Genomic DNA, 15,271 nt, shown 5'->3' with positions numbered 1-15,271 from the left:
TTATCTTGGTAAATATGATGCCACAAACCAAGAAAAGGCAGATAATAAAGTGTCTTGTAACTTTCTGCCTTATTTGAATCAATCTCAAAGTTGCAAGTGTTTTTATTTAAAAAACATCCTCACTAAAATCTCGTATTTCATTTTTTGCTGGATTATACAATCTGAAGTTGATATGTCTCTTCATAGTGTCATCAATACAGTGATAATTGCTTTTGTGGTATGAAGATTGAAATTTTATAATGAAATGATCCAAAGGAGGTTTCATTTTATAAAGTCTGTCTTTGTTAGATATAGCTTTATGAACTATTGCTAAGATGAAACAAAGTAAAGATTTGCTTGAACCTCATTCTAGTCATAGTTTTAGGAATTATGTATGCTTTAAAGAATCCATTAACCAATAATCTTTCTATTCTGCCTTTTTAGTTTGTTCCATCAATATCTATAAACCAAGAAACTTATTTACGATATATCTTTATTGGTAATTTCCATCTGTGGTGAAGTTTTAGGAGAGGTTTTATGATGTTTTTCTTTTTGGTGATGGTATAAATTGGTTTAATGATTAAGTTAAATAAATCATTATCAATAGTAAATTTGTTACTTCACTTAACTTGCTTGATATCCAAATGAAACAAGTATACCTGAAATATTTATATAATCCTCCAAGGTTTGGAAAATGTCATTTTCAATATGTTCTTCAGAATCGTTTTTACTATCGGATATGATAATTTTGTATTTGCTTTTCTGCTGATAAAGTATCATATTCTAGGTGAGTACTATATATTCCAAAGTCACCCAAACAATCAGACAAAGTGTCTGTAAACAAATCATTCAAAAGCACTTCATTGCCATGACACATCATGTTTGAAACTTTTTCCGTAGTAAAATATAGATAGAATAAGTCAGGAATATTGCACATTGCATACCTGACTCATGTACTGATTTAGTTCATTGAAAAGCCATGCACAGAAAAGAGGAAATGTGGTTGCGGCCAAAATAAGAGACAGGCATTTCAGTGCCTCAGCTTATCTTGCACATGTGAACATCCTAGAATCTTAGTCTAAATTAAGGGAACTAACAAAGCAGTCTAGACCACACTTACAAGGACTTTGATAGCTTTCAGGCTGAACAGCTGAATAAAGTAATGTCAATGAAACACAAATTAACTCAGTCAGTAACATTGGGCCATGAAAATAAAATTATACTTAGGACTGGTCAGTAAAGTGTTTTAGATGATCATATCAAATTGGGAAGCAGATGTGGTGCACATGTATAAAAAAAGAACCTTCCCCACATAGACGTTATTTTTGCCCCGAAATTAGCTTTCACTTCCTTCCTGTAACCCTTTAAATTCTTTCCAGAATTCTGACATTGGTTTTGACAGTTGCTGGTTTGTTTTTTTCCCCCGTTGGTGCTTTTTTTTTTTTTAGGGATACATATGGCCGGTCATACTTTCACCTTACTCTGCACTCTCCACTATCCGTTAAATTTTTCATTTTCATTGTGTTGAAAATACACACAAGAAAACATTAAACAGTTTCAATATGTGTAATTCAGTGACAAAAGCTACATTATTCATGTTGTACAATGATTTATAACTATTGTTTTCCAAATTACTTCACCATTAAAAACAAAAACTCAGTGCCCTCCAAATAAAATCACTTTTCATGCTCTTCCCAGCCCTAGTAACCATTAATAATATTTGGTTGGGGGTATCTGCTTATTTCATATAGGTGAGACAATACAGTATTGAGCCTTTTCTTACATTAATTTTCTTAGCATTGTATTTTCAGGATTTATCTTATTTTGTAAGAAAGCCAAGAAACAGTAAAACAATGTTATGCATGATCTTAGGTTTTTATTTGTTGTTGTTAAAAGGAAAGAGAATCATTGAAACAATAAAGAAAACGTCCAATCTGTCTGTACATTAGTGAGGAAAAACTCAGTATCATTGGACTACAATGCATTTTTATTTTATCTATTGATGTTCAGCTTCATATTATCTTGATGATTTGATGTCATGCCTGGTAGTCTACTTGGTGTCAGTTGATACTCTCAATTCTAATTATTGGGTCAGCGGAGTAATTTAACTCTGCTTTACACATGTTATCTTCAAATAGATTGTTATTGTTGCTTGATGATCTCAAACTGGTTCTGACCAATAGTGAAACTACATACAACAGAACAAAACCCTCTGTTCATATTCTCAGGGTTAAGTTTGTAGTGCAAAATCTCATTCAATCAAATTTTCTTAAAGCCATATTATGTGTCACATAATTTAGTTTTCTGGTGGCCAAATTAATTGACAAGTTTGAGCCCAGCATCAAGAAGTGGGAAAAAAGGACTGTTCATATTGGGATAGCATTTAAAAGTTACATGGAAAATGTAGGTCATAATGGAGGAAATGAAAAATGAGGAAATATATAACCTACCACATATGGCTTAGTGAAATACTTTTGGTAGTCAAAATAAATAGATGTACAAGAGAACAAACTGAAAATAGCTTATGCACCATTGTTTATGACTACACTACTTAAATATGGTCTTTTAAATTTTAACACTAATGTAATAGCTATTAACCACAACAATGTTCCTATGTCATACCAATGGAGAAATTATGGTATGTTCCCTCTCAGTTCAATTCACTTAAATATTTTCCACTGGTATGAAGAGGCAATTAAAACAAATTACAAATAAATATTTTAAAAGTAAAAACCTATATTCCATTAATAAATTTTTTTTAGTAAATTTTCAATGCACTATCCCCAAAAAAGGATGCTTAATAGTAGATGATGGTTACTGGTGTGGTATAACAACGGAGTCATTTTAAAAACGTCCTAGAGATTAAAGTGATCATTATTTAGTCAGACATTTCATATGAGCATCACATATGATTTATAAGATTTTTTTCTCTCCACAGTTTGGCATTAGACAATTATCTTGATATGGAAGACTTTGGCAGATCTGTGCAATAGAGATAGCTGAGTTGTAAAAACATGCTAGATGTTCATTATCATGTTTTCTGTTTGGATCATATAAATATTTGAAAGATGTCAAACAGATCACTAGCATACTTAACAGTTATTCATCATATTGTCATATTCAGTTGAATTATTTAGTATCTTGTATGAAGATTCCGTAATATTTTTATCTTAAACTTTTTCAGTTTTCTTTATTTTTCTTTCCCCAAATCCAGAGAGCTAATATGATTTTTCCTCAAAGTCTTAGATATTATCTAATGCAATTTATTTAACATAATTTAAAATACTTCATTAGCCTAATATTTATGGATACCTGGAATCTAGTGTTCTTTATTGTTTTTGTTTTTCCCCAGATCCAAATATTTGTCTCTTTAGCAATCATTTAATCAAACCACTTACAATCTGCAATAATGATGATACAATTATTCCCATGTAGACTGTATTGTCTTTGTAATCCATCATTTTTCACAGTGTTTTTTAATGAATTCTACACACTTGTTAATGTCACAATCTTCTAATATTTATTTTGCTGAGACTCTTTCTCCTTAGGATTACCATTTTAATACAGTATTGCATCATGAGTTGCAAATCATAAGTCATTAGCATTAAAATTATACTGTAATCCAAGGACAAATACACTAATTTTAGTAGAATGAAAATATATATAATATTAGTTTCCTGGTAATATTTGTTGAGTACCCACAATAAAATTTTGATTACTTATAAGAACTTGTTATCCTCAGCGTGCTCTTTTGTAGAAGAGTAGAAGTAACTCATAATGAAGTCACTGAAGATACCCTGTATGAAACAGACCTTGTGGTTCAAGTTCCTCATGAGATATATTGTCTTATTCAGCACTGACAGCATGGCACAGGAATTTTCAGAATGACATATTATCAGATGTTTACTAATATATTTGAAAAGCAAACCAATTGTAGCCTTTTATTTTTTATACCCAGAACTTTTTTTCTATTTTGTTAGATTAAAGTATGGGAAAGCAACTATTTTCAGTGTAGGCCCATTTTCTCATGTTTGAATACGGGGTTTGAACCATATATTACTTCTTCATTTAATGTCTTCCCCAATTAATGTCCTCAATAAATGTGCTGACAGGATAGCTATAAATTCATGGTCAATATTTTGCTTCTCACATGATTTTTACATTTTGCAGTATTGATTACTTCTCAATTATTCCAAAGAAGACCATGATTTTCTTTCAATGATAAATCATTTGTACTGTTGCTTCTGTCCTTTCTGTAAAATGTTGTTTTGAAACTTATTCAAATGTTCATCCAAAGCAGTAGTACTCATTTCAACTTTGTTCGTATGGTGGTCTCTGACTGAATTTTTTCATGTAGAACAAAAGAGTAAATAAGTCTTCTTCTGAAACCACAAGGTGAAAACAGTCTATTTAATATTATATGCATATTAATGTGGTATATTTTCCAATGAAATATTATCTTTTCAGTAGAAATAATAATTGTACAGAAAGTGTTACAACATTTCAAAAGTTACATGGCAAAAATTGCCAGCTAATTTTTCTGTAAAGTAATTATTTCTGGTCGTCTCTCTATGTATCTATCTGTCATATGTGATTATCTATAATATGTGTATTTATATAACATAGAAAGTGATAAAGATAAAGATAAGTGTAGAGAGGAAACAATAAAAATTAACATTACTCATAATTACACATTAATATATCTTACTTTTCTCATTCTTGAAAATAAACTATGAACTTATCTGGAAAACTTTTTCTGTTGAATATAATTCTGTCATCATCTTTATAAAATCCTAATTATTGATTTTTATATCATGTCCCTATTGCCTTTAAGCACATATACCATTGTTTCAACTAAGTAAAACACATTTTCAAATATTTAACTTAATTTATTAATATAACTCATTTTAAATATATTTGTATGTGTTTCATAATTAGGTTGTCTCATTAGATTTTTTAAATTCAATATGATAAGTTGTGTTAGCACAACTGGTAATTCATGCCATCAAAAGATTGCCCTTATCTACAAATGCCAAATGACTCATTGATATGTGTCTTCATTTCAAATATTGCTTTACGTGCTTGATTCCAAAACTGTGAACTCCTGGAGGGAAAGTACTGTATCTTATTTATCTCAATGTCCAATACCTGTGCAATTGTACCTAATGAATAAATGTTTATTAAATGAATAAAATTCTTCATTTTAATTGAATTTTTGTTGTAGTATTTGTATCTCTCCTTCTTACTAAGAGAAACATTTTTTTTGAGAATCACTCACCAATTTAATTAATGTCTATGTAAGTTCCTTCTGATTAGCAATCTACATGGTTGTTCTTACAGAATTCAGTCTGAAAACATATTATCATATATTGTGGATTTCTTCATCAGTGGAGGGTTTTGTAACATTATACAATAAAGAGCAATAGCAATTGAGATGATAGTGGAGAGTGGTTGTGGTTGGCAGCAATGTTGTTATTATAATTTAAATTGACAGAGGAATAATATTTCTCGGACAAAATCAAAACGCATATATGTGCCTTTTAAAACAGAAGTATAATACTGATAATTGGATATTTACTTAAATGTCTTTGACACTTGTACTTTGTTTTTAAAGTATATGAGGAGAGGCAAATTAAAATAAACTCTTTAATTTTTATTATAAGATCATTTGTTTTTATTAAATATATGGTAGCTGTGTTTTTTGTCATAACAACCATATGTAAAACAGAATGGAATACTGCCCGGTTCTGTACCATCCTCACAATTGTTACTATGTTTGAAACTATTATTGTAGCTATTGTGTCAATTTATCTCATTGAAGGTCACCGTCTTTTGCACTGACCCTCTACTTTACCAAGCATAATGTATTGCTCCAGGGAAGGGGTCCTCCTGATAACATATCCAAAGTACATAATACAATTATTTTTCAGTTTTCACACGCATATGAGGTCATTGAAAATATAATGCGTTGGATCCATGGGCCTTGATTTCGGATCTAAGTAAAATGAAGTCCTTAATAAGTTCAATCTTTTCTTCATAAATCATAATACTGCTGGTTGTTCTAGATATGATCATTTTTGTTCTCTTTATATTGGGGTATGAATCACATTAAAGGCTATATTCTTTGATCATTATCAGTAAGTTTTCCAAGCAACCTTTGTCTTCAGACAACAAGGTGTGTCACATGCATATTGCAGATTATTAATAAGTTTTCCTCCAATCCTGGTACCATGTTCTTCCTGTAAGTTAGGATCTACTCAGTGGCAGTGAGTTCGGACTGTAGTTTCTCAGAATAATTGCTCACCATAGAGATTGAGTGCTCTTTTTAGGTGCCTTTGAGTCTATTACAATTGAAAGAGACCCTATGCACAACAGAACGAAGCAATGACAAGTCTTCCACCGTCTTCAGAATTTTTGTGTTTGAGCCCATTGCTGTAACCACTGTGTTAATACTCTTTTCCACTACCCTTCCACTTTATCAAGCATGGTGTCCTTTCTCAGGAACTAGTCTCTCCTGATAAAATGTTCAAAGTATGTAAAAATCTCTCCATTCTTACTTCTAAGAAACATTCTAGCTGTACTTCTTTGAAAGCAGATTTGTTTGATCTTTTGGCAGGTCATTGTATTTTCAATTTTCTTCACCAGACTGAGTAAATATGCTAAAATGATACAACCCTGATGTACACCTTTCTTGATTTTCAACCAAGTACCTCTTCTTTATGTTCTTGTTCTGTATGAATACAAATAGGTAAGCTGAAATTCTCATCTTTGCAATGGTAACTATAATTGTTTAGGATCCACAAAAGTGAATGCCTTTTCATAGTGAAGAAAACATACAGAAACATCTTTCTGGTGTTCTCTGATTTCAGTCAAGAACCATCTGATATCATCAATGATAGCGTTCATTCCATATCTTCTACTGAATCTGGCTTGAATTTCTGCCTGCTCCCTGTAGTGCTGCAACCAACTTTGAATAATTTATAGCACAACTTTACTTGCCTGTGTTAAAAATGATAAAAATATAAATGATAAAATAAAAACCAGGCTCACTTCCATGAAGATTATATATACTCATTTACCCTTGTAGGTTTCTGAGACTTTAAATCTTTCCAGAACAGACAGCCTCATCTTTCCCCTGCAGAGGGGCTAGTGGATTCGAACTGCTGACTTTGAAGTTAGAAACTCAATGCAATGCACCACCAGGACACCATAATATAGTGATTGATAATTTCCACATTTGATTGGATAGTTTTGCTTTGGAATGGGCACAAAAAAATCTCAAGTTTTGAGTATATGCAAATCTAATGTAATCACCGAGGTAAAACACATTAAACCCTTACTAGTAAGGGGTGGAAATTAGAGGGTAGTTATGTGATTCATCAGTGCCATACCACACCCTGGCCCTTCTGAGAGGGATAGTCCGATAATCTTGCAAGTAGATTTGGGATTTTCATTACATCCATGCCCCTTCACGCAACAGTTGGTAGTGTGTTTTTGAACTTCTGATACCTCTTCCCATGGACACCTCATGACCACACAGACTGGTGTGCTTCTTCCATGTGGGCTTTGTTGTTCTCCTGCTAGATGGCTGCTTGTTTAATTAAAAGCCTTTAAGATCTCAGACACTGCATCTTTTAATAGTCTGGCACTATCACCACATTTGCTTATGGAACCATTTTGTCTTCATTATTAGAACAAAATGTTCTTGTACTGAGGGAATAATTAATTAGTGGCTCAAAGTCCATCTGCTTACATATATTTCCCCCCTTGTACCCCACTGTTATCTTTAACCATCATTCACCTTTCAGTAATTCCTCTCAGATAAAATTCAATGACAGGAAAAGCTACATACTCCTTGCCAATTTTAGAACACTTACTACTCTCTTATACCTGCCATCATTGGCTCCCACTGCCCTATTACCCCACCTCTTCATTCCCTCCCATTTCTCCCAGGAACCATTGATTCAGTTGCTGCCTTCATAAGGTTCCTTATCCTGAATATCTTGTATAAACACCTCCCCCCAAAAAAACTCAAAAAAACCCCAAGCAGTCACAAGTCTAAGAGGAATCATGACACAGAGCAGATGAATACCTCTATGTTAAAGAGACAGAGGGACATGTTAAAAACCATCAATCCAGTCCCCATTTCTTTCAGGGTTACCTATCCCAGATCCCATTTATGTAACACTGACCCTTTTAGTCTTCCACAATCATATGTGATAAGCCAGCATCCTGTAAGTACATGCTTCTATTCCCACTTTCAGGGATGAAATGATCTAGTGCCCCAAGCCCCTAGTTACACATTTAATCCTTCAATATGGCCCCTTGTGAGTAATCCACAACTAGTTCAGAGGGGAGCCAAGTGCAGCCCTCCCAGCCCGAAGTCAACATTTGGGATTTTGGAGGGACTTCATGGTTTCACTCACATCACTGGTCTATTACACTCCCATCTTGGTTTGACTGACTACCCTCCCGGAACTGTATCTCCAGGGCTTTCTTCGGCAGCACTTTCATCTAGGGAGAGGACATAACATCTCGAGCTGAGGGTGGCCTTGCAATCATCTCTAGGAACAAACTGCTCTGAGCAGGATCATTGCCCACATGAATTTGCACACCAGAATGCGGTCTACTCTTGGTCTCCCTTTCCCGTGGAAATATAAACAAGATCCTCCCCTTGGGTGGGTTATTGCCTTGACACACACCCCCATTGTAGTAATTCTTCCCCCACATCTCTGTGGGTCTTAAAGGGATATAAAGGAGGCTGACTTTCAACACAAGTGCTATCTGCATCTGGTGTTGATGACATATGAATCATTCATTGGCTCTGGTCTGGATCTTGCCAGAAAATCTATTTCTCAGCCTGGGAATTGTGTATTGCATATGTGTTCCCTTTTTCCCTGTGGTAGTTACATAATCTAATATCAACTTCAGGATATTAAGAGTGAATGGGTGGAGTCTAGCATGCCAACCAGGTCACGTCCTGATGGTGACTCCTTGTGGACATGGCCTTCTCATGAGGATTCTCAGAACTTCCTTTATTTCTCCTTGAGATGGGCCACACTCCTTCTCTGCTTCACCTTCTTGTTGACAAGCCAATTAGATCTGAGCTGATAGCAGCCACATGCCAATTTTGCTGTTTGAACTTACCTCAGTGGACTTATGTGTACTTGACATTTTGTGTTTGGCTAACTTCACTCAATATGATATCCTCCAACACCTTCCACGAGGCAAGGTGCTTCATTATCATGATTTTTAGGGATGAATAGTTTTCCGTTGTGTGTATGTATCAGAGTTTTGGGTTTTTTATCCATTCATCTATTGATGGAAAATTAGACTGTTTCCATTGGAGAGCAGATGTCTGATCGTGGTCTGTTTCTTATTTCTTCTAGGCATATGCCCAGTGGAGGAATTGCAGGGTTATATGGTAGCTCGAATTCCATCCAAATCACTTTCCACACTTGCCATAAGTATCTACAAGATCACCAGCAGTGAATAAGAGTTTCTGTCTCACCATACCTCCTCCAACACTTGTATCTTACTTTAAAAAAAATTCAGGCTATCTTTATGGATGTTCGGTGGTATCTCACAGTTGTTTTAATAAACATTTTCCCGGTAGCTATCATTTTCCCCATATTTTTGTTGGCCATTCTGATTTCCTCCTTTGTGAATCCTCTGTTCAAATCTTTTGCCCACCTCAATGGTCTATTCATTTTTTTCTTGTAACTTGGAAGATTCTGTAGATTTTAATTATAAACCCTTTGTCTGTTATATTGTCATTAAATATCTTTTTCCAGTGTGTGGCCTCTCTTATTACTCTCTTGATGAAGTTTTTGGATGTACACAAGTGGTTTATTTTTAGTATCTCACTCATCTATTTTATCTTCTTCCAGGTATGTGTCCTTCCTTATTTCTGATATTTCTGAATAGCCCATGTATTCCCAGTGCTAAGTTTCATAACTGTGTTTTCATTTTCTCATTGATGATCCAGATAGTTCTGGGTTTTATGTCAATGTCCATGATCCACCTCGAATTTGTTCTTGGGTATGGAATGAGGTAAGGGTATTGTTAAATTCTTCTGCAGACTGATACCCAGTTTTTCCAGCACTATTTGTTGAAAAGGGAATCTGCTTCCCATTCGATATTTTGGTGACCTTTGTAAAAGAACAGTTGTCTATATGATGCTGATTTTATTCTAGATTTTCTGTTTTTATCCATTGGTCCCACTATTTATATCAGTACCATGCTGCTTTAATACTGCTGGCTGTATAATACATTTTAACACCAGGTATTACAAACCGGCCAACTTTGTTCTTCTTCTTAAGGAGTTCTTTGCCTATTCTGGAATTCTTCCGTTTCCATATAAAGTTGGTAGTCATATTTTCCATTTCGTTCAGAAATGATGCTGGAATTTGTATTGGGATTGCATTGAATTTATATAGCGCCTAAGGCAGGGTTAACATATTTACAGTATTGAGTCTTCTGATATATGACCATGGGATATTCTTCCACTTGAGAAGGTCCCTTTGGTTTCTTATAACAATGTTCTGTAGTTGTCCTTGTGCATATCTTTTGTTTCTTTTTGGTTAAGTATTGCCATGAGTGGCACGATCAATAATTACTTAACCCTCTTAGACATTTTCGAATGCTCAGTTTATTCACTGCAAACACACATCAAACAATCCAAAGTAAATCAAACTACTAAATTTAAGAGTATTAGGACAAGTATGAGCATAAGGGTATAATAACAGCACTCTTCACATATATCATTATAACATCACAGTCCCAATAAGCATTGCCATCATCGTTGTACTCACCCCGGGTAGAGTTGGAGAGGGCAGGAGTTGATGTCCTAGCTCTCTGAAAAGTCAGTGCCTCTACCCAGGCTTAAATGGACAATTTGGCTGGCTCTTTGACGTCACAAATGTCCCAGTCAAGTCTTATCGGGTTTCTCCACACTTTAGGTGGCTTGGCTGGCTTTTGGGTGTTGGTCAGGTTCAGCCAAATCTTATTGGGGTTCCCCATACTTTTGCAGTGGCTCCTTGGACCATCTGTTGTTTCTTGATGATGATCCAACTTCTTGGCTGGGCCCCAATGTCACACTTTATTTCTTCTCTAAAGTGGAATTTCTTGAGTTTGTTTTTTTGAGGTGGCTCAACGTCTTGCAAGGTAGTTCAATGTCTTGCAAGGAAGTTCTATGGTGCTCTCATTAAGTATATCCCTAGATATTTCAATTTATGCTTGGCTATTGTGAAAGAAACTGCCTTCTCTATCTCTTTTTTTTTGTAATCCCATCAGTGGTATAGAGCAATCCAATTGATTTCTGCTTGTTTATCTTATATCCTGCCACTCTACCATATTCCTCTACGGTTTCCAGAAATACTATTGTGGAGATTTTGGGGTTCTCAATATATAAAATCATATCATCTGCAAATAACAATAGTTTCATTTCTTCTTTGCCCATTTGCATACCTTTGATATCCTTCCTTTGTCTTATGTCATTGGCTAGGACTTCCAGGATGATGTTGAATGTAAGTGAGGACAAAGGGCATTCTTGCTGGTCCCCTTTTACAGTGAGAATATTTTAATCTTTTCTCCATTGATTGTAATGCTGGCTATTGGTTATTCTTATATAGCTTTTATTATATTTATGTAATTTTAATCCTATCTTCTTGAGGGTTCTAATTAGGAATGGTTGTTGAATGTTGTCAAATGCTTTTTCTACATCTAGTGATACTATCGTATGGTTCTTGTTCATTTTCTTGTTATTGTGGTGAATAATGATGATGTCTTTTCGGATGCTGAATCATCCCTGCATTCCGTGAATGAACCCCACTTGGTCACGAATATATATATATACACATACTTTTGTGTTCTATTGGCCAAGATTATGTTAAGGATTGTTGCATCCATGTTCATTAGATATACTGGCCCGTAGTTCTCTATTCTTTTGGGATCCTTGCCGGCTTTGGCATCAGTGTTTTACAAGCTTCATAGAATGTATTTGGGATTTTACTGCCCTTTTCTATGTTCTGAAAGAGTTTGTGTAGGATTGGTGTCAGCTTTTCTTAGAATGCTTGGAAGAATTCTCCTGTGAAGCCATCTAAGCTAAGGCTTTTTTAGTTGGGAGATCCTTGATAACCATATCTATTTTTCCTTTTGCTATAGGTCTGTTCAAGTTCTTGACATTCATATGAAATCATTTGAGGAGGGATTGCTTTTCCAGATATTTGTCCATGTAGTCCAGTTGTTGAATTATTTGTAGTATAGTCCTTCATAGTAGTGTGATCAGTCTTTTAATTTCATTGGGGTCCATTGAAATTTCCCCTATTTTATCCCTAATGTTGAATATTGATATTTTCTCAACCGTACATTTTATTAGGTTTGCTAGCAGATTTTTGTTTCTATAAAGCCTTTTGAAGAACCAAGTTTTAACCTGGTTGATTTTTTCCATTGCTTTTTGTTTCCCCACTCACTTATCTCTGCCCTGATTTTTATAATTTTTTCTTTTCCTATTAGAATGATTATTCTGTTGACTCTATTCCAATGTCTGAAGGTTTTGTGATAAGATATTGATCATAGTTTCTCTTCCTTCTTCATATGTCCATTTATTGCTGTCAAGTGTATTCTCATTAGTTTCTCAGAACTTCCTAATTTTGCTTCTAATTTGGGGCAATACCCAATCCTTTTTAGGAAGTTGGTTATTTAGCCTCCATGTATTTGCCTTTTGTTTGTTTGTTCTTTCTTTTGTTGATTTCCAGGGTTATGACATAGTGGTCAGAGAAGGAAATCTATGTGATCTCTATATGTTTGACTTTGTTCAAGTTTCATTTGTGTCTAAGCATATGGTCTTTTTTTTCCTAATACAAATTGTGTGCACGTGAGAAAAATATGTATTTTTTTTTTGCAGTTGGATGGAGAGCTCTGAATATATCTATCAGGTTGAATCGTCTGATTGTAGAGTTTAGTTCTGTGCCTCTGTTGAGCTTCTTTCTTGCTGATCTGTCTTTCTTTAAGAGTGGTGTATTGAAGTCCCCTACTTCAATACAATCACAGGTCAAATGACAGGTCAATCCTGTGATTTCTCTTTTCATATTTTGAAGGTTTTGGTTGATGAATTTCATGGGTCTCCCCTTGGGCACATATATGTTTCTTATATTCACATGCTGTTAGTCTACTGTTACTTTAAGAATTATGTAGTGCCCATGCTTATCTTTTGTTATGTCCTTCACCTTGAGATCGATTTTATCAGAGATTGTAATTACAAATCCTGCTTTTGTTAGATTGCCATTCTCTTAATATACTTTTTGCCATCCTTTGACCCTCAACTTGCTTTTGTCTGTAAGCTTGAGATGTGTTTCCTGTAGACAACAAATTGATGGGGTCTGTTTCCTAGTCCAGTCTGCTAGTCTTTTAATAGATGAGTTCAGACCATTAGCTTTCAGAATAATTACATTTGTCTGTGGATGCTTTGTTGTCTTCTCTTACTTTTAATGTTAGATATTTTCCTACCTATCCCCTAAATTGTGTGTTGTGTATGTGTGCGGTAGTGATTCTTACCTTCTTTTCTCCATTGGATCAAAGGAGTCATGGATGATGCCTTCTGGATAGTGCTACACTATGTTGTGGTCTTTTGTTTGTGTTTTGTGTATGTTGGTCTTCTGCCTAAAGTGAGTTAAAAAGTGATTTTTGTAGTGCTGGGTTTTGTTTTGTTTTTAGGTTTCCTTTAATTTTTTCCTTAGCCGAGGAAACTTTTATTTCACTTCTATTATGATGGAGAGTTTGGAGGATTCTTGGAATACAGTTATTCTCTTTCAACTTTCAGAAGACACTGCTCCATTCTCTCCTCTTCTTTATGGTTTCTGCTGATTTATCTGCCATATTATCATCTGATTACCTTTATAGGTGACTGCATTTTTTTTCTCTAGCTGCTTTTATAATTTTCTACTTTTTTCAAAGTTTGATAATTTGATTACTATTTACCTCAGTGTGCTCTTCTTGGATTCAGTTCAATTGCTGTCCGTTCTGCTTCCTGGGTGATTGTCAGATCTTGCTTTATTATATTTCTTCCAGAAATTCCCTAGCTATGTTGGCTGTTGATTTCTTAGTTATATCTTGCTCTGGTATACAAATTATTTGGATGTTGTTTCTCTTCATAGCACTGCTCATTGTTCTCATGTTTTCTTCAGCTTCTTTAATTATCTTGTTTGTCTTTCATCTGTACTGTATTCTATTTGGATATCATTTAGGTTCCTGATTCAGTTCTATTTGTCTTTCAATCTATTAATGAAATATTTTAATGGTTTCTTTGTTTCTGCTGCATTTTCCCTTCACACTTATATTTCACTTCAGTACGTGGACTCTATCCTCTCTGTTTTTCATTATTTTTTCTGTATTGGTTCCCTCAAATCTTGAATGACTCTAAGCAGTATTATGATTTCTTTCCATTGTGGCTCAAAGCCTGATTCTTTGTACATTGCTAACTTTGCGTCATCTTTAGACATTGCAATTTGTTTCTCTTGTTTTCTTGTAGTGGCTGATGATATGGATTGCTTTCTGCCTAGCATTTTGGTGGATCTGGATGGGAGATATTGCATGTGGCACATACAGAGAAGGGGGCAGAAACACATGTGGCATAAGCAGCTATGAAGTTTGGGCTGGGGTGGCCTGTGCTGCTTGCAGCTGGTCGGACTGGTAAAACAAGTGTGTGAAGTAGAGTGGGACTCAGTTGCCAGTCACCAGCTGCACTGGCTGTGTGGTAGACTCAGGCTGTGCTAGCAAGGGACCCCTAGCAACTTGTTGCTCAGGTTACACCAAAAGTGCTCACAGAGGGATGGACCAGCCTCAGTTACGAGTGCCGGTCGGTACCAGAAGCATGGGCCCTGAGTATCAGGTCACACAGAGAGATGGGCTGCTCAGATTCTGTAAGCGGTGCATGCGGGTGCCAGAACTATCTGAGGCCATGGTTCCTGGGTGAGGCCAGTGCTGAAGGTGGCGCAGATTGAGTCTGATGTGTGAACTCCATTTTAATTCCTCCTCCCCTCTGGATTTCCCTTGCCCTTTTACCTTTTAGGATGGCCCATACTTGGCAATTGCCTTTGAAAAGTCTCATCATATAAAGTACTACCCCACATAAAAACCTACTAAAGTTTTGCTTCAATAAATAATTTGTTTTACAGCACTGCCTTCTTATGCTCAATTTTTTTGGCTTGTTCACTCCCAATCATACTAATAGGGAAAAGTTTATGTACTTATGTAGGTTATATGGTGGACAGCAACTGTAATTTGGAAATGT

Source organism: Echinops telfairi, unplaced genomic scaffold, assembly GCF_000313985.2.
Source record: "Echinops telfairi isolate 266 unplaced genomic scaffold, ASM31398v2 ScPeMD7_42;HRSCAF=159, whole genome shotgun sequence".
NCBI classification, from domain to species: domain Eukaryota; kingdom Metazoa; phylum Chordata; class Mammalia; order Afrosoricida; family Tenrecidae; genus Echinops; species Echinops telfairi.
This window is presented reverse-complemented; position numbering follows the sequence as displayed.